Genomic DNA, 21203 nt, shown 5'->3' with positions numbered 1-21203 from the left:
TTAATCTTAAAAATATGGATAATTTATTTTTTTTTCATAGAAGACAACGATTTTATGTGAGATATCGATTCTGAGGAAGATTTTGAAGTTGAAGTGATGTTTAATGAACATGTTAGTAAATATTAATTTATAACCATCTATCAAACTACTACTGGTTCTGTGGTACTCGTACCGAAAATGGCTCAGGCGCAACTCGAACTTGAAATGGTACACAAATACGTTCCAAGAGGGTTACGTACTGGTAATCGGTTTGGGATCGAAAGAAAACCGTTCAAGGGCGATTCTGCGCACTAAAACAGTACAATCGATTTCGTGGCAGTTCAAGGGATCATACAAATGTGTCGTCTTGGAACGAACCTATAATAGGATTTTTTTCAGAATCAGATATTTTATTAAGATTTACTTACTATGCCCTATCTATGTGCCAGGCACTTAACAGTCTATTAGGAGCAATACCCATTACATTTGACGAGGCATTGTAAAAGGTGTCGCTTATGCCTGATATGAAAACATTTGACTATACATATAATACCAACACAGACATGTATTTAAAAAAATTGGTAAATTAAAGTAGGTATCTTTTCTATTTGAAAATAAGAAAGCAGTACAAAATCCATTCCCAAATTCATCTTTTACTAATACTGTCATAAGTTCAAAGTCATAGGAATTGAGCCCATGAGTTCCATCGATTGCGATAAAGGATTTACCAAACTTAATTAACATTTCCTTTTGGCACAGTATTAAGGAAAATAAGACATAAATGTTAAATTCAGAATGAATATCCATTAGTATGCCCTGTTGTTTGTAAAATACTATTGGACATAAGTCTGTAAGCATTCAACACAAAAATAAACACTGGTTGCATCATCATTGTACATATACCCATCTTTCAAATCAATGCCATAAGAGAGTTTAATGTTTGTGATATCTTTTCTTGTAAGTAAATCAATTCTTTTTAATTCGCCTCCTATGCTATTATGCTATCCTGAACAGTCTGAAGTTTACTAAAAAAGTAAAATATAGGTATAGTTTGAAATACTACTGAACCACACTAGTTTGAAATTGTAAACTCTAAATATTCATGATTAATATTTAAAAAGTGGTTTAGTGGTAACATTATTGTTCTAAATTATATTGTGTATATCGACGGAGGAAAGGCAGGACCTCATAACTGAAAAATTTGTATAAAATGAGTTACTTCGGTTTTCACTTTAGAATAAGTGTATCAGCACCTATTAAACAGCTTTTAGAGCTGGGAAAGCCTTTTGGAAGCCTTCCGGAAACTTTCCCAGCTGTAATCGCTGTTTAATAGCTGCCGATACACTTATTCTAAAGCGAAAACTGAACTAACTCATGTTATAAAATTTTTTCAGTTATGAAGTCCTGCCTTTCCGCCGTCGATATGCAAATATTTTACTTACATTTTTGAAGAAAGTCTCAAAATAAACGTTGAAGAGATATTTATCTGATTTTGGTGTTTATGTAAGTGCTCTATATCATCCTCATGCCCGTAATGTGTTTTAAAATAGTTTCAATATTTTTAGATACTATTATTCGACTAGTACACCAAATAAACATTTTGCAGGATCCTTGGGATTTTAAAGCTCTTTCTCTATCTTGTTTTGTAAAATAATTTTTTGAGGATCACATACATATACATTCATAATAAGATGTTTCATGTTCTTGTACTCTTGTTCTCTTCTTCCTGTGCCATCCATACAGTGCAAATCTAAAAAAATAACATAACAGAACAGGTGATTACATGGGCAGTTATACTACTGACAGCTTACTTTGTATATAATCTATTATCTAGTATTACTCTATTAGTATCTTCCTCATGGACCTATAAATAAAGAACCTATCTTTATTTATAGGTCCATGATCTACCTACATAAAACTATCTTTGAAATCTAAATTTTTGATATCAACATCAACCTTAATACTTAAAAAATAAATAATAATGTGGAAGTTACATGTAGGAGTACCTACCTAAAAGTTTTTGAATTGCAATTTTATCAACTGGAAAAGACTGCAACAGAATGAGTTTGAAATTATGACACAGCACAATATTTACTGTTTCAATTTACATGTAAATAAAATATAAAATAATAATAATCCTAATCACTTGTAAAAGTAAGGTTAAGATTTTTGACTTGAGAAAACAGAACTGTCAAATTTAAAACCAAACTGCTACAAAATTTTAAAATTCCCGCTAAAAGGAATCTGGCAACATTGCCGTCGTTTGCTGGACATTTAATTTCTCCCCCCTGTTTGTCAATTGCAATCGCACTTTCCAAGTAGGCGAATAATTCTGTACTTGCGAAGTACACGAGTCGTTAAAGGTCGGCTTTATATGTTAAAAAAAACAAAAACCATTTTTATTTAAAATAGAATAATTTTTATATTTACATAAACAACAAAGCTGTAACTGTTTTGCTTATTGTTACGTTTAAAAGAATAATATTTTATGTTTCAATTGTATTTTATTATTTTTACCTTCTTATTACATTTTATTAGGTACATGTGGCTTCTTCTGCCGCCATCTGTCTGGTTATGGAATGTTAGCACCTCATTCTCATATCGGTCACGTTTCGGACACCAAAGATCAGTTGGTTTCAGATTTTGGTCAGTTGTAGTTAATTTTTTATTAAGGGTTGAAAATTCAAGGACGAAAAAAAATATGTTGGCACCTCATTGACCGAAATCTTTAAAACTGACTGTATTCGATAGGAAATAAACCGCTGACAAATGGCTCCGAAACGTAGGTACTCCAAAGACCATCTTCGCCAAAAATGTTGACGGAGAAATGAGATCCCGTAACGATCCTTTTTAAATGCGATTTCATAGATTTTACTCCCGCCTCCCATATTCCGCCGAAATGAGGGGAATGCGAAGGAATAAATTGCCAATTGATTTCATCATTGCAGCATGATTCCGCGATTTGTTTTTCATTAGATTTGATAAACTTACCGAGATGCTTAAGCTCGTTATGACAACCTACGAAGTTCGTGCCATTATCGGACATCATTTGAACTGGCTTGCCTCTTCTAGCTATAAATTGTCTTAAAGCAGCGAGGAAGCAAGACGAAGTTAAGTCTGTGACCAGTTCCAAGTGTATCGCTTTAGTAGCTAGACAAATAAAAAGACTAACATAAGCCTTGTAAGTACCTGGGTTTCTACCTTGTCTTGTTTTGGGAGTGAACGGGCCTGCATAGTCCACTCCCGTGATTGCAAACGGAAACGATGGATTTACTCTAGATGCAGGAAGATCATGGGTGTACATTGAGGAGGATTGGCATGAAAACAGCGTATACATTGACGAACAACCTGTTTCGCAATAGGCCAAAAACGTTCACGAACTACGGACAATAAGTGCTGAGAACCGGCATGCAACAACCTTAGATGCTCCGACCGAAAGATCATAGTCGTAACAGGATGATTTGCAGGAAGAAGTATTGGATGTCTTTTATTAAAATCATATTTAGAGTTGCGTAATTTACCACCGACTCTGATTACTCCATCACTATCCAGAAATGGATTTAAAGAAAGAATTTCACTTTTAGAAGACAGCGATTTTTCCTTGGAAAGGTTATGAAGTTCCTTTGGAAATATCTCTGCTTGAACCATTTTTGCAATACATATGACAGAAGCTTGAAGCTCTATGGTGGTTAGAGGATTGGAAACCATGCGTCTTGACGTTGAGCTATTTCGGAAGAGACGCAAACAACGAGAAATAACTCTTGTGAGAAACGAGAAATTGCTGTAATTCTGAAATGGAAAAGAGTGCACGAAGCTTGTGACCAAAGAATGAGTAACTTTCTTAGTCTCTGGAAGATCTTGCTCAGGCTGAATGCTTAGGACCGGCCAACTATCAGGAGATTCCATGAGGAAGGGAGGACCGTGCCACCAAATTTTTGATGACATAAGTCGACTGGGTTCCACACCTCGGGACAATAAATCCGCAGGATTATCCTTGATACCGACATGTCTCCACGCACCAGACGAAGTGCTGGATTGAATTTCAGACACCCTATTAGCCACAAATGTTTTAAGAATATGTGGTGGTGAGGTTCTGATCCACCCTAAGACGATAGTGGGATCGGTCCAAAGAACAGTATCATGAAATTAAAGCCTGAGCGGTTCTGTGACTTTCTTCACGAGCCGTGACAATATTAAGGCTCCACAAAGTTCCAATCCATGAAGGCTGATTTTTTTAGAGGAGATACTCTTGTCTTGGCACAAAAGAGACGCACCGATATATTACCTTGTTGATCAATACTTCGATTATAAATGACGCCACCATATGCTGCTTCGCTAGCGTCAAGGCCGCGTCCCACGATCAAATAATTTGATCAAACTGGGCCCTGATTCTAAATCAAATTTCGACACTAAACAAGTCGCTTTCAATATGGCGACGGTTGAAATGCGATTGTGCGAGCCTTGTGGATTTTAGTTGAACTAACGAAGTGACGTCATGAAATAGCGACTATCGAAATTAATAGCGACTTTAAAAAGGGTGTTGATATTATAATTTCGACTGTCGAAATTATTTGACACGGAGATGAATGAATGGCCAAAAGCGAGGTTAGGTTTAGTTTAGATGTGTTTTGTTTATTTCTTGCAAGGAAAACTAAAGCAAAAGGTATTATAATATAGCTCTGGGTTTAATTGAAATTTGCTTGTTTTGAGGAATTAGATAGAATAGTATTAAATTAGAAATATAATAATTGAGAATGTCCACAACATGAATCATCAACTCAATGAAAGATGTAAGGTAATAATCTGGGAAAATTAGTAAAAAACAAGAAAAATTAATTACCAGCTATTTTATTGCTGGACATGCTGAAATCAAATCTTAAGATTTCCTATATTAGTAATATAGCTGTGCAAAGTCCACAGAAAGTGTGCTATTTTGTTTATAAACAAATTAGGGCTCCGAAATCTTTTTTTTATTATTGCTCTATAACTCCGAAAATTTTAACTTTAAACCAAAACACTCACATAAAAATTGACAGTAATTTAATTCTGCACATTGATAATTTATTCCAATTTCCTTCGACGGAAATTTTCCTCGGAAAATTCGGGTTTTCCAAACAAAATCTTTAATTTTCAACTAAAATTTGAGGGAAGTAATTATTTATCAATAATTAAATAATTTGGTAACAGTGACATAAATCTTTTTTGTTATAAGTGTCTTGAAGATATGAAAATTTGTATGTACAAAGAAGACCGGAATTAAAAGGTATCTAATGGTTCAAAGATTAAAATCCTGTTGTTTATAACTCTGTCGCAAATGCCGGTCAAATTTGACCGGTTATACCTGGAATCACTCCTCGCAATTCAATTTGTTTTTCTTCGAAAAGGACACAGAAGCCGTGCCCTTTTCAACAGCGTTAACTTAATTTAATTAAATCTAATATTTTCTGAGGGGTTCTATTTGTTTATAAGCCAAAAAATTGTTTCTTTATAACATTCCTAAGACCGCTCAAATGGTCCAATTTCAATCCTGTAAGGTACGTTGAATAGATAGTGCTTTTTTATACGAAAATCATAGTTATTCTGGTGTATCATAATCTTTCTGGTTATTATTTCTACCGAAATTTTTTAATTAACATTTTAATTATTGCTAAACTATTGGTTAGATTGTCGCCTGTTTCCTGATATACAGAGAGGGGCTAAATTATGGAATAAATTCATTTTCTCTAAAATGGACGATTTTAGAGAAAAATCCCGAAACAGGTCGATTTTTATTTTTAAATTAAATTTCTTGGCATATATTTCAAACTAGTGACGTCATCCATCCGAGCGTGATGACGTAATCGATTATTTTTTTAAATAGGAATAGGGGTTCGTGTTGTAGCTCATTTACAAAGGCGTTCAATTCTCTATTCAGTATTATAAACATTAATATCATTATTTATACAGGGAGGCCAAAAAAATTTTTAAATTAAATTAATTGACGCAAGAAGAAGAATGCATGTAATTTATTTAACTCAAAATATATTCTATTGCTGTCAGAAAATAGAAAAAAATGTTTATTTTGCAAATAAACATTGCTTTTAGCTTAAATTAAATGTTCAAACTGCCAATAGGTAGGAGCATTGATTAATAAGTACGTAGGAGGGAGGCTGTTTGTGATTTAATTTAAGCGAAAAGAAATGCTTATTTGTGAAATAAACCTTTTCTTCTATTTTCTGACAGCAGTACAATGTATTTTGAGTTAAATAAATTACATACATTCTTCTTTTTGCGCCAATTAATTTAATTCAAAAATTTTTTTGGCAACCCTGTATAAATACCTAATGAGAATAATGTTTATATTACTGAATAGAGAATTGAACGCCCTTTCAAATGACCTACCACACGACCCCTATTCCCATTAACAAAATTATCGATTACGTCATCACGCTCAGATGGATGACGTCACTAGTAAGAAATATATGCCAAAAAATTCTAATTTAAAAATAAAAATCGACCTCTTTCGGGATTTTGCTCCAAAATCGCCCGTTTTAAAGAAATGAATTTATTCCATAATTTAGCCCCTCTGTAAAATCTATTATAATAAATCTTTCATGTCATCAATTATTTAATTATTGATAAATAATTAGGTACTTCCCTAAAATTTTAATTAAAAATTGCAGATTTTTTGGGAAAACTCGGACTTTCTGAGTAAAATTTTTGTTGAAGGAAATCGGAAAAAAAAAATAACTTTGTGCAGAACTAAATTACGGTGAATTTTTATTTGAGTGTTTTTGGCTCAAAGGAAAAATTTTAGGAGTTACAGACCACTAATTGAAAAATAAAGAAGATTTAGAAGGGCTAATTTGTTTATAAATAAAATAACACACTTTCTGCGGACTTGTCATACCCCATATTACTAATAAAGTAACGCATAAATCCGTTATTTCGTAAACTGGTTACTTTAGGAAAATTCCCGAAACACGTCGATTTTTATTTTTAAATTACGGTTTTTTGGCATATATATCATACTAGTGAAGTCATCCATCTGGGCGTGATGACGTAATCGATGATTTTTTTAAATGAGAATAGGGGTCATATGATAGCTCATTTAAAAGGGTATTCAATTCTCTATCCAAGAATATAAACATTAACATAATTATTTATACAGTGTGTTCAAAAAACATTTTTTAATTAAAATAAGTGAGACAAAAAGAAGAATATAATGTAATTATTTAATTCAAAATACATTTTACTACTGTCAGTAAACAGAAAAAAATTTTATTTGACAAATAAACATTGATTTTCGCTTAAACGAAATGTTCAAACTGCCAAGCGACAGGTGGGTGGCAGCTTTAACATTGAATTTAAGCAAAAAACAATATTTATTTCTCAAATAAACATTTTTTTCCTGTTTTCTGACAACAGTAAAACGTATTTTGAATTAAATAAATTACGTACATTCTTCTTTTTGTTTCAATTATTTTAATTAAAAAAATGTTTTTTGAACACCTTGTATAAATAATTAGGTAAATGTTTATATTAGTGAATAGAGAATTGAATACCCTTTCAAATGACCTATCACATGACCATTCTCATTTAAAAAAATCATCGATTACGTCATCGCGCCCAGATGGATGACGTCACTAGTATAATATATATGCCAAAAAATCTGAATCTAAAAATAAAAATCGACCCGTTTCAGGATTTTTCATTAATGTCGCTGGTTTACGAAATAATGAATTTATGCGTTACTTTATGGACGCACTGTATATGCAATCTTAAGATTCGATTTTAGCAATAAAATAGCTGGTAAATAATTTTTCCCAAAAATTGCATTTTTTTCGATAATTTTCCCAGACTATCAACAAGTTCCAATAAACGGGAGCGCCAACCCAAATTCTGAGCAGTCTCAACATGATAAGGTTAATATCCCCAGTTGTAACTAATATCGAAATGAATAAGAATCGCTATATTCTGCGGCTGTCATGGCGGTGTCGAAATGAAATTGCGACTGTCGAAATGAATTAGAATCAGGGCCCTGGTTTGAGCAAACTGAAAGTGACAGTTAGTGACGTCACATCCTGAGTGTTCATTGTGGATAATAATGAAAAATTTTAATTTTAAATAAAGTACAAACAAGTTAGACAACTCAATACAAAAAATTTGGTCAAACTAGACTGATAGTGAGGCATAATAGTGAAGATAATTGGAGCAAGCATCTTTGTAGCAAGAAAGCTGGTAGAAGCAGTGCCGTAAGTTACCGTGTTCAGAGAATAAGTTTGCAAAGGCTCCTGAGGATCCCGTCTCCATAAAATTAGCTAGAGGCTTCGTAGAAGCAGAAGGACAAACGAGAATTTGCCGATACATCTTGGCGATGTCAGCAGAAGCCACATACGTGTGTTGCCTGAATCGAAATAGAATTGATATAAGATCATTTTGGACGACTGGTCCGACCATTTGAAGATCATTAACTGAAACACCTGAAGTGGTAGGACAAGAACCATCGAACACTACACTCAGCTGAGTAGTGAGACTATTCTCCTTAAGGACTCCATGGTGTGGGAGATAGAAGTGAACTGGGTCTCTAGGCTCCTCAACCTTAGACATATGAACCCAATGAAATATATTCGTCCATAAATGAAACATACATATCATTCATGATAGGATTATTCTGAAGTGTTCGTTCTAGATTAAAGAATCTTTTTTCCACAAGGAAAAAGTTTTCCTGTAGTTGGCTGTATACCATGTGATACAAAAAACAATAAATCCTGTATAAAAGGTATATTTAAAAAACCCTCAAAAGGGCCACATCAAATTCACATAACTAGTTTTCGACTGGTTTGCCAGTCATCATCAGTGCTTACCTAAAATGAATATAACCTGATAAAAGGCAAAGATGTTGAAATTTTGACTAGGGTTAAAAAATTATTAGGTTATACTCACGTGCAATGTACATGCTAGTCACCAAGATGGTATTATACATAGGGTTACCATAAGTCCGGATTTCGTCCAGACAGTCCGGATTTAAAAGACATGTCCGGATTGTGGTCCGGATATGAGAAATGTCCTGATTTTTTTTCTTTGCTAAAAAAATGGAAAATACTTGGCCCAACGGTGGGAAATTTCATGCGCTAAATCAAATGGTTAAGGCTACAAGGTGATCCTACCTGGAAAGAGATGGAAGAGAGCGCTTTAACTATAGTAAGCGTTATACCTACAGAATTCTGTAATGTGGATAAAATTCTAAAAAAGCTGAAACCTAAGTGGACTTTACTACCTAAAGAAGAAACCCCAAACACTGAACGTATCTTTTCGATGATGAATTTTATATGGACGGCTGAAAGAGGAAGATTATCTCTGCCTGTTGTAAAGGAGCTTCTCAATATTAAAGGAAATTCTGTAATGTCATGTTCCGAATTCCATGACAAAATTAAAAATGACAAGCCACTTTTGAGAGCAATTATGTCTTCTGAAAAGTATGAAAGAAGAACAGATGAAGAACATCCTATACCTGGGCCCAGTACAGACGCATATATGTACATTTAAAAAATCGGCTCCTAAATGGACTTCCTCCCCCCGAGGGGAGGAATTCCTCCCCTCGTTTCTCCCAGCAGTGTGGTGTTGCTTAATGCCCTGGTCTTGTTATGATCAGGATGTTACAAAAATTCCCCACGCGTCACACGTTGGGCGCCATTTTTGTAACATCCTGATCATAACAAGACCAGAGCATTAAGCAACACCACACTGCTGGGAGAAACGAGGGGAGGAATTCCTCGAACATCCTTTAGGATATTCAAAAGAAAAACGTCCACCGTTCCATCCATCAGAATGGTGTTCTGCCCGACTGCTCAGCCCTGGGTTCGTTCCCTGTTCATTCTTCCTTCACACCCGTCCCAGAAAGGTACAGGAAATAAAAAGTCTACCTAATCATTTTAAATATACTATTTATTCAGATATAAAAAAACTTAACAAAAATCATTTTATTGTATACAGACAACCAAGTTAATTTTCTGAGCCCGTAACCGAGACCCTGCTGGTAATCGGTACAAAAGTTATAAAGATAAAAATTTACTCAGCTAGTCTTTCCGTCACAGTTCCTAAAGGAGGTCCCCAATCCCTGCAGAATTTGTCGTCGCCGGCAGTTATGGGAAGTCTAGGGCTCCCTTGTTGGGCTGTCTCGTCTCTGTAGGGCTGTCTTGTCTAATTCATTCTACTGATGCATCAGGATACGGTTGTAAGCCAGTTTCGCTCTTCAAGGTAGTGTGTTTTCTTTTCCAGGTAGTGCTTGATTAAAGTCTTCTTCCCGAGGTAGGGGCTAGAAAATTTCAAACAAGGATCAGTTTTCTCCCAAAAGAAAAGCCCGATCAGAAATAAAGCTGAGCATTGAAAGAAACACGATCTCAGCAAAATCTCTGACCACGGCGTGGTATTATTAAAAATAAAAAGAAACGGAAAGAATTCTATCAATAAAATATTATAACTATGTACAGGAAATAAAGTAATATATTATATGTTATGTTCGTGTAAAACTCCCTTAACCATGAATGTAGGTTGGTACTACTGTCATCTGAACGACAGCTGTCACATACTTAATACTGCGATAGAAAATGGAAACCATGTGCATAATTCTTTAAAATAAAGTATTTTACATCGAGTATTATTTCATTACAAATACTTACGTCCTTTAAGTACAAAGGACTTGACATTTGGCGACGAGGATGGGATACAAATATTACAGACACTACATCAACTACAACGTTCCAACTACAGCCGGTACAAACACGAGTTCCTCGACTACAACTGCGATAGTTGCACCTGCTACAGCTCCAGTAATGTCTACACAAGTTCTACATTCCAGTTTTCCGTTGAACCTTTTAACCAGACAGCTACAAAATGGTCCAGGTGGGTAAAACGGCTGGAAGGAGCATACAAAGTTTTTAAAATTCCAGAGGAAATGAAATTGCCCTATTTACTACATTACATGGGGTCGGAAGCATACGATACACTGTGCGATAAACTAGCTCCAGAGGTCCCTGAAGACAAGTCATATGAGGATACAGTTAAGTTAATGGATAATTTTTACAACCCTGCACCACTTGAAATTGCTGAAATATTTAGGTTTCAATCAAAAAGACAAGCAGAAGGCGAAAGTATACAAGAATACCTACATTCTCTACAGAAACTTGCCATAAACTGCAACTTTTCCACATATTTAAAAAGTGCTATACGAAATCAGTTTGTTTTTGGTTTACAGTCAAAGAGGATTCAAGCCAGACTATTAGAAACAAAGGGATTGGACTTGGACCGAGCCGTAGAAATTGCAGCAAGCATGGAAACTTCAGAAAAGGATAGTAATCAATTTTCTCACAACAATAATTACAATCAGGCTAGTATAAATGTTTTAAATGCGAAAGCAAAAAGTTTTCATAAAAATACAAACACTAGTAAATTTAATGATAATAATACAGTAAATAATCATAGTAGCTCTCCTAATAATACTTTTACAATGTCAAATAACCGTAATAGGGCTTGTTATAGATGCGGAGACACCTCGCATTTAGCCGATAAATGTAATAAAAAGCATTTAATCTGTAACTTTTGTAAAAACGTCGGACACATTCAAAAAGTTTGTTTAAAGGCACAACAAAATTCACACAGGCAAGTAAATTCAGTAAACTCTGCTCAAGAGGTCTTAGAAGTAAATGCTGGAAATTGCAAAGATAAATTTTTTATAAATTTAAAAGTGAATGGTAATATTTTAAATTTTGAAATTGATTCTGGCGCTGCTGTTACAATCATAAATAAAAATATATTTGAAAAATATTTTCCTGCATTACAATTACAAAAATCGGATGTTAAATTAACTACATACTGCAAAAATAATTTGAATGTTTTAGGTTTAGTTTCAGTGGAGGTTGAGCACCAGGAATTAAAGCACACTCTAAAGTTGTATGTGGTGGATGGTGATGGCTACTCACTGGTTGGTCGAGAGTGGATACATGCTCTGGAAATCAATTTACATCAGGTAAATACAATTCTACATGAAAATTTTGAAATTGCAACTTTGTTAGATAAATATAAACATTTATTTGAAAAGTCAGTTGGTGAAATAAAAGGGTTAGAGGCTGAAATTTATCTAAAACCTGGTACTAAAGCAAAATTTTGTAAGGCCCGTCCTGTAGCTTTTGCATTACGCCCTAAAGTTGAGGCAGAATTAGAGTCCTTAGTAAATCAGGGAGTCTTAAAGAAAGTAGCATTTTCGGACTGGGCAACTCCTATTGTTCCTGTAGTTAAACAAAATGGGGACATACGCATTTGTGGTGATTTTAAAATCACATTAAACCCTTGCATTGAAGTGGATGAATACCCTTTACCTACACCAGATGACCTACTTTCCCAATTAGCAGGTGGGGACAAATATACAAAAATAGATATTACGAAAGCTTACTTACACTTGCCAATAAAAGATGAAATGAAACATTTACTTACATTAAACACCCAGAAAGGTTTATTTCAACCAAATCGATTAATGTTTGGAATTGCTAGTGCTCCTGCCAAATGGCAACGTTTAATGGAGCAAATGCTACAAGGAATAGATGGTATTTCAATATTTCAGGATGATATAAGAATTACAGCTCCAAATAATACCTTACATTTACAAAGACTTGAACAAGTTTTAAAGAAATTATCTGAACATAATTTACATATAAATTTGGATAAAAGCGAATTTTTCAAAGACGAGATTGACTACTGTGGATATAAGATGAGTAAAACGGGTGTGTCTACTAGTGCAGATAAGGTAACTGCAATTGCAAATGCTCCAATACCTACAAACAGAACTCAAGTTCGGAGTTTCTGTGGCCTAATTAATTATTACAGACGTTTTTTAAAAGATACTTCTACAATTTTACAACCATTAAATAATTTACTTAAAAAGAATGTCAATTTTAAATGGTCGAATACTTGTCAAACTGCGTTTGACAAAGCAAAAAAACTCATTTGTTCTAGAAATGTTTTATGTCACTATGACCCAAATTTACCATTAGTACTAGCAACTGATGCATCACCCTATGGGGTAGGTGCAGTACTTTCACATATCTTTTCAGATGGTACAGAGAGACCCTTACAGTTTGCTTCTCAAACTCTTACTACTACACAGCAAAGGTACTCACAAATAGACAAAGAAGCTTACAGCATAATTTTTGGAGTAAAAAAATTTTACAATTATTTATGTGCTAGGAAATTTACTTTGCTCACTGATCATAAACCGTTAGTTCAAATTTTTGCACCTGATAAAAGCCTACCAGTTTTAAGTGCAACAAGAATGCAACATTATGCAATTTTCTTACAAGGTTTGAATTATGACATTCGTTACAAAAATACAGATTCTCATCTCAATGCTGACGCACTTTCACGTCTACCTATAAAATCAGAACAAAATTTCACACATGATGAGCCAGATATTTTTGAAATAAATCAAATTGAAACTTTGCCTACAAATATTAGAGATCTAGCTTTTCATACAAAAAATGATCATACCTTAAAAAAATTACTTGTTGGGTTAAAAACAGGAAAACCTGTTGATAAACGATTTAGCTTCAATATAAATCAAGCTGAATTTTCATTACAATCTGATGTTATTATGAGAGGACAAAGAGTAGTTATACCTACTAAATTGAGAAATAAAATTTTGACAGAATTACATACTGCACATTTTGGAATAGTTAGAATGAAATCTTTAGCTCGTAGTTATTGCTGGTGGCCTCACATAGACCAGGATATTGAGTCACTTTGTAAAAATTGTTTAGAGTGCAATAAGCACAAGAACAACCCAATTAAAGATAATTCTCATATATGGGAGCCACCAAAATTTTGTTTTGAACGAGTGCATGCTGATTACGCTGGACCTTTCAATGGAGGTTATTATTTTATATTGGTAGATTCCTTCAGTAAATGGCCTGAAATTCATTTTACAAAAAATACTACTACAAAAACTACTATTGAAATTTGCCGAAAAATTTTTACAACTTTTGGTATTCCTAAAGTTTTTGTTACAGACAATGGTAGACAATTTGACTCTCATGAGTTTAGAACTTTTATGAAAGATAATGGAATTACACAAAAATTTACTGCACCCTACCATCCTGCAACTAATGGACAGGGAGAGAGATATGTCCAAATACTAAAAAAATGTTTAAGGGCTATGCGAAGTGAGGGAAATGACAGGGAGTTTGAATTATGTAAGCTACTTATGCAATACCGCAGAAGCCCACATACAGTTACAGGTAAAAGTCCCTCAGAACTTATGTTAGGAAGACAAATAAGGAATAGATTAGATTTACTTAAACCTTCATGTAGTGATAGAGTTACCTATACTGATATGAGTCTAAGAAACTTTGATATAGGAACTAGGGTTTCCGTGAGGGATTATTTTCATTCTAAATGGCAATTTGGCATTATTGTACTCAGATTAGGGTTATTGCATTATTTAATTCAGTTAGATGATGGTAGAACATGGAAACGTCATGTAGACCAAATACGGCAAATTGGGGAATATACTCCATCTCAAAATAATCCAACATGTTACATTCCGGATACCATTACTCACAATTTGATTCCGAGGGAGGCATCAATTCCAGAGCACAGTGTCTCACCACCACCTACCGAAGTGATTACTGATGAATCCGAAATTTCAAACAATATGGAAAGTTCGAATAGTGTACCTGGGGCTCAAACTGAAACTGAGGAACCCATTTTAAGGCGTTCCACTAGAGTAAGGAAACCTGTTACCAGACTGAATTTGTAAGTACTTTTACTTCTAGTTAACTTTTGTAATTCATGGTCAAGGGAGGAGGTGTTATGTTCGTGTAAAACTCCCTTAACCATGAATGTAGGTTGGTACTACTGTCATCTGAACGACAGCTGTCACATACTTAATACTGCGATAGAAAATGGAAACCATGTGCATAATTCTTTAAAATAAAGTATTTTACATCGAGTATTATTTCATTACAAATACTTACGTCCTTTAAGTACAAAGGACTTGACATTATATACCAGAGAAAAAGAAATAAAATTATAAATGTTTTTAAGCTTTATTTCAAGGAGAAAGTAGGTATCTGATGTGCAAAAGAAATCAGTGAAAAACTTAGGCTAAAACTAGATAATCAAACTTACCCATTGTTTAACGGCCTACACACAAACACGATAATGTATGCCAATATTGTGCCCGATTTACGTGGCAATGGCAAAAGAAGCAAGTACAAAGTTGTATCGGATTAAATACCTTCGAAGAGATGTACTAATTGATTTGACGATAGTAGGGTCGCTTATAGAAATATATAGTCCGAGGGACAAATACCAAGCGGAGCTTGGTGTAGCGTTCAATCGGCTGATTGAAACGTTACACCTGGATGTTTAAAATATTATATAATTTGTCCTAGGTAACATCTGAGATCTGGATATGACTTGTTCACATGTTGGAAGTGAGACGGCAAGTGAAAATGAAATAGTTGGGAACCTCGGAACGATGACAAGACAAACGACAGTTCCACAGGTAGTTTAAAATAACCTGTCATATTTAAGAGTAAGGTATACAGATTGTTGAAATTAGAAATGATGTAACAACACACCCAATGTGAAAATTATCATTTAAAATTCATTAAAGTAGTTGTTGTAGTAAAATGGATTCTCGTATACGCTGTGAGCTCGTACGTAGAGGGATATTTACAAATTCGCGAACGCCAGTAGTGACAAGTTTGTAAACGTTTACCGGAAATTTGACATAAATGTCAAAGTGATTAATTTAAAATTAAAAACATTAATTATAAACAATATTAGTTGGTCAAAGCTGTGGTATATATTTTTTCCTTAAATATACTTACGTTTTAAATACTGAAATTTAAGTTTTTTTAATGTTCCGTAATATCTAATTATAAATAATCTATTATAATCTTAGCGCCATCTACACGATTATTGTCAAAGTATCCGAAGTAAGAAATTGATATTTTATCAATAGAACGTCAAAATGAAAAATCTTAAAAAAATCGATTACAATTTAATTACCTTTTAGCGTTGTAAATATTAAGCGATAACAATTAAATAATAAATTTAAAAATTACTGGTAAAAGTTGAATTAGTAACCGCTAGGAGCGACACCAGCGAAGCTCAGAGCGTATACTGTAAGTGGAACTAGTTAGGCAAACCACATTACACAGGAGTTAAGTATTCGACAACAAATACCGTAATAAAATCTTATTATCAAGAGATCGAAAATTTAAAAAAGCACTTTTGTGGTGAATCTTTTTTCAGCTCTGCTCCTAGATTCACGCAGAGTATCAGTCGAATTCTTTAATGGAAGACTGACTACAAAACGACCATCCAAATTTCTTTTATGAGTCGGTTTAAAGTGTTCCTTGTACTCTATTTCCTCCTTGGAAAGAGGTGGGAGAAGTGGACACTCTTCTATTTCCCAGAATCTTGATAGATCATGACACTCATTCTGTTGTGCAAAATTGCAAGTGACGATTTGATGATCGTACCTTTTGGGCAGTGGGCCAGAAATTACCCAGCCAAATTTGGTTTTTTGTAAAATGGGTTTCTGATGCGCTGTGTCTAGGTACACGCTAACGTGTACGCAAATAAAAAAGTTAGGTACACGCGAATTAAACTTCATCAAGCCAGTGACGTCAATATTTAGCGTGCGCAGTGACTTTATATTTTGGTACACGCTATTTTGATATGTTTTATTAGCGTTTGTTTGATAGAAAATATTTTTATTAAGGGAAGGGGCAGGGAAGCAAAACTATTCAGATGTTTCAAAGCTTAATTGTAATAAAACAATGTGTAGGTATATAAAAGTATATATTTAGGTTAGCAAAATAAATATTAGTTAACATGATATATACAAAATACTGTTGAAATAATTTTTATACGTAACTTAATTATACCAGTTTATATTGGTGTTTATTTTTGCTGTGGTCTATGGTGTTTATTTTTATTTATAGAGGGAGTTGAACTTGTTACGATTTTCATAGTAAATTGGTTATAACTTTGTAAATACCCTGTATAACATAATAAACCTTTATATTTTTGTTATATGGAAGTTAGGAAGATTTCGAACGTAAAATAACATATAATAGGGTGTTCCATTTAAAAAACATAAGTTTGGTCTGCCTCTATGTTATCGAACGCCCTGTAACATTCTAACTAATTTTGTAATATGAAGCTCAAAGTTTGATACAATTTTTGTTATTAACATTTATTGTTATCTATTACTAGAGCGGATCTACTGAGCTTTATCACACTAATCAATCGCCCCGTATATTTTATCTTATTACTTCTGTTACCCTTAACCACGAATTTTTGTCCCTTATCTATTTCATACTGTTTTAAAATGTTGTTAAACTCATTAAAAGAACTAAATAATTGTCGACACTCCATAGTTAATAAAAAAAAACTCTTTACAAATCAATATTAAAGTGTAAACATAACGCGATTAGACAAATTCTAACCACACTCCGACGCTCGCGATACTTACAGATACTTAATACCACAGCATATACGCGGCTCAAATTAGCGTGTACCAAAAACCCAGTCATAAGTACACGCTAAATAATGACGTCATTGACTTGATGACGTTTAAGCGTGTACCTAACTTTTTTACTTGCGTACACGTTAGCGTGTACCTAGACACAGCGTTTCTGATGACCCAATCTGACTTGTCCAATGCACAGAAGATCTCAGAAAAGCTCTACACCTATGAGAAGATCTATGCCGGAAGGAATGTTGAAATTTGGATCAGACAAGCGAATATTCGATGGAATAGAGACAGAGTCTACGTCAATCGGAATACTTGGAACGTGACCACAAATTGAAGAAGCAACAAGACAGTTTAAGGTTGCCGAAAAAGAAGAATATAACGAATATACTGACAACTTACTCTTGTGCTTTATCCTTGAAGATATTTGAGTGACACCGACCACTGAAATGTCGGCAGGTTCCTTGGAGAGACCCAATTTGGAAACCAGACTATACGTGACAAAATGTGACTGAGAACCACTGTCCAGAAGGGCTCTACAATTATGTTTAACTCCAGACCGATCTGGAATTTGGACTGTGACAGTTGACAGCAGTGCAAACGAATTCTGAACTGCATGACATGACAATGTTTGTGGAGTTTGATTATCCGAAGAAACGGATTGACTATCATTTGGGGAATTGCTATTTTCTGCATTAATGTGGAGAAGCGCATGATGCTTCTTCCCACATTTCTTGCACTTACCATACTTGCAACTGGTATTTTGGTGTCCTATAAATAAACAATTAAAACACGCTCGTACCCTTTTGACTGCACGCATGCGCGCATGCACATCTAAATTTTGAAAAGAAGTACAAGTTGACATTTTATGAGAACCATTAAAATGTGGACACAGATCTGAAAAAGCTCCATTATTGACGAATGATTGACTTGTATGAGTTTTAGACCTATCAGATGAAGAATGAGAAGATCGTCGAGAGTAGGCTTTACCGACGTAGGGGCATTACCTCGACTCTCCTTGTCCCAATCTTTGACAGTTTCAGGATCAAGTTTTTCTATAATTATAAAAATCATGATTGAGTCCCAAGTGCTTACTAGTGTAGGAAACAGAGGTTGAACCTTGCAAAATGGACACAAGTCCGGTTTTATTTTTTTTCTGGCAAATCAAGGGGTGCTTATTATAAGACTAACTTTTTCTGAAAAAATTTCACCCCGGAACCCCCCTTTTCACCCCTTTAAAGGGGGTAATTTATGGTTTTTGCAGAACGTAGCCCTTCCTGTACCTTTTACAAAAAAGTGCTTTTATAGAAATATGAAGAGGACTATATTTTCTACGATTTATTTCCGACAGCATCTCTCTATCATCCACCGTTTAGCAAGGGTGGCGCCCCAAAGTTGACAAGTTTTTAGAAAATATGTTTTTAAAAAAAATATATTTTTCCCTAACTGTAACGGAAATTAAAAAGAAATGCTGCGGAAATTATTCACAAATAGATGATTGATTTTTTGGTATAGGTTTCACTTTAGGGTAATTGCCTTTTTTTTAATTACAGGGTGTTTTTAAAAAAAACCCTTTTTATACCATCTGAACCGTTTATGCTAGAGTAAAAAGACTTTCAGCGATTACCCATGTACTGGTGTTATTTACAAATTTGTATAATGCACTCCCATTTTTAACCGGAACCACCCAAAAAAAAAGAAGAATTAATAAATAAAGTGATTTTTCTTGGAATCCTTCACACACAATGCCCTTCATTAATATGCTTCATATATCATTTTGTGCAAGTTATTATTACCCATGCATGGACACTAAAAGCGATTTCCTAGTACAACCACTGTAGCCAAAAACAATAAATAAAATGGGGGGTTGAAATTTTTTTTTGTTTTTTGCGTTTTGATCCATATGAGCATATGCTTCATCAATAGTGCTTTTCAAAAATATATATGGTTATTGCAACATCCCTGCGCAAACCACCCCTATCCTTGAAAATATACTGCAGAAACTACCCCTATACCTTATCCAGCATGTTTTTTACGATTTTCTCATTACCTATTCATTTTTTTTTAAACAAAACTTACACAAGGTTAAAGACCACTATTTACTCTAAAAATTAGGTCCTATTCATTTTTTTCGTTTAAGCAACCGTTACGGCACAGTGGCGCCGTAAACCTCATATATGCTTTAACGGACTCCAGTTTTTGTTTATTTTTTCGTCATCTGTTTGTTTTATTGATAAAGTACTTATGTAAAATAAAACAACACAGTGTAACCTACAAATCATGACCTATGCACATTTTACATTCTTTGCTCCCCAAAGCTACAGTGGTGGCCCAAAATAAATTTTTTCATATTTTGCCACCTACACACATTTTATTGCGTTAATGTATAATATTATAGCACAATATTCACCCCTAAGTGGTCGCTAAGCAGTGGCGGATCCAGGGAGGGGTGATGGGGGCGATCACCCCCACCCCTCTCAAACCAAGTGATATTATATTTGAAGATTATAAAAATATTCATTTATTTTTATAGAAATACTTATATTATATTAATATTATTTTTATAAGAATGACTTTTTATGCTTTAGCGACAGTGGCGGATCCAGAATCGTTAAGAGGGGAGTGCCAATTGGTTAAATCTCTATAAAAATAAATGAATATTTTTATAATCTTTGAATATAATATCACTTGGTTTGTGAGGGGGGGGAGGTGATCACCCCCATCACCCCTCCCTGGATCCGCCACTGCGTAGCGACCACCTAAGGGTAAATATTGTGCTGTTAAGGTAGCATTAATGCAATAAAATGCATGTAGGTGGCGAAAATATGCAAAAATTTATTTTGGGCCACCACTGTGGCTTTGGGGAGCAAAGAATGTAAAATGTGCATAAGTCATAATTTGTAGGTTACACTGTGTTGTTTTATTTTGCATAAGTACTTTATCAATAAAACGAACAGATGACGAAAAAAAAACACAAAAACTGGAGCCCGTCAAAGCATATATGAGGTTTACGGCGCCACTGTGCCGTAACGGTTGCTTATACGAAAAAATGAAAGGACATAATTTTTAGAGTAAATAGTGGTCTTTAACCTTGTATAAGTTTTGTTTAAAAAGAATACATAGGTAATGAGAAAATCGTAAAAACATGCTCGCCAAGGGATAGGGGTAGTTTCTGCAGTATATTTTCAAGGATAGGGGTGGTTTTCGCAGAGATGTTGCAATAACCATATATATTTTTGAAAAGCACTATTGACGAAGCATATGCCCATATGGATCAAAAAGCAAAAAACAAAAAAAATTTTTAACCCCCCATTTTATTTATTTTTTTTTTGCTACAAAGGTTGCACTAGGAAATTGCTTTTGGTGTCCATGCATGGGTAATAATAACGTGCACAAAATGATATATGAAGCATATTAATAAAGGGCATTGTGTGTGAATGATTCCAAGAAAATCAATTTATTTATTAATTCTTCTTTTTTTTGGGGTGGTTCCGGGGAAAAAATGGGGGTGCATTATACAAATTTGTAAATAGCACCAGTACGTGGGTAATCGCTAAAAGTCTTTTTACTCTAGCATAAACGGTTCAGATGGTATAAAAAGAGGTTTTTTAAAATGTAACACCCTGTAATTAAAAAAAGGGCATTTACCCTTAAGTGAAACCTATACCAAAAAATCAGTCAATTATTTGTGAATAATTGCCGC

The 21203-nt window shown here is 34.2% G+C and overlaps 2 long non-coding RNA genes across 2 annotated transcripts; both read right to left on the bottom strand.

Annotated features, from left to right (window-relative positions):
• Positions 1-565: 565 nt before the first annotated feature.
• Positions 566-2120, bottom strand: LOC126884342 (uncharacterized). Its single transcript, XR_007697970.1, has 3 exons — positions 1990-2120; positions 1422-1729; positions 566-1004 (listed from the first exon to the last, which is right to left on the bottom strand). It is a non-coding gene; the product is annotated as an uncharacterized LOC126884342 (long non-coding RNA).
• Positions 2121-9888: 7768 nt separating this feature from the next.
• Positions 9889-15363, bottom strand: LOC126884348 (uncharacterized). The gene is made up of 2 exons (XR_007697978.1): positions 15139-15363; positions 9889-10276 (listed from the first exon to the last, which is right to left on the bottom strand). It is a non-coding gene; the product is annotated as an uncharacterized LOC126884348 (long non-coding RNA).
• Between the last annotated feature and the right edge of the window lie 5840 nt (positions 15364-21203).

The sequence above is a fragment of the Diabrotica virgifera genome, chromosome 5 (genome assembly GCF_917563875.1).
Source record: "Diabrotica virgifera virgifera chromosome 5, PGI_DIABVI_V3a".
NCBI classification, from domain to species: Eukaryota; Metazoa; Arthropoda; class Insecta; order Coleoptera; family Chrysomelidae; genus Diabrotica; species Diabrotica virgifera.
This window is presented reverse-complemented; position numbering and strand designations above follow the sequence as displayed.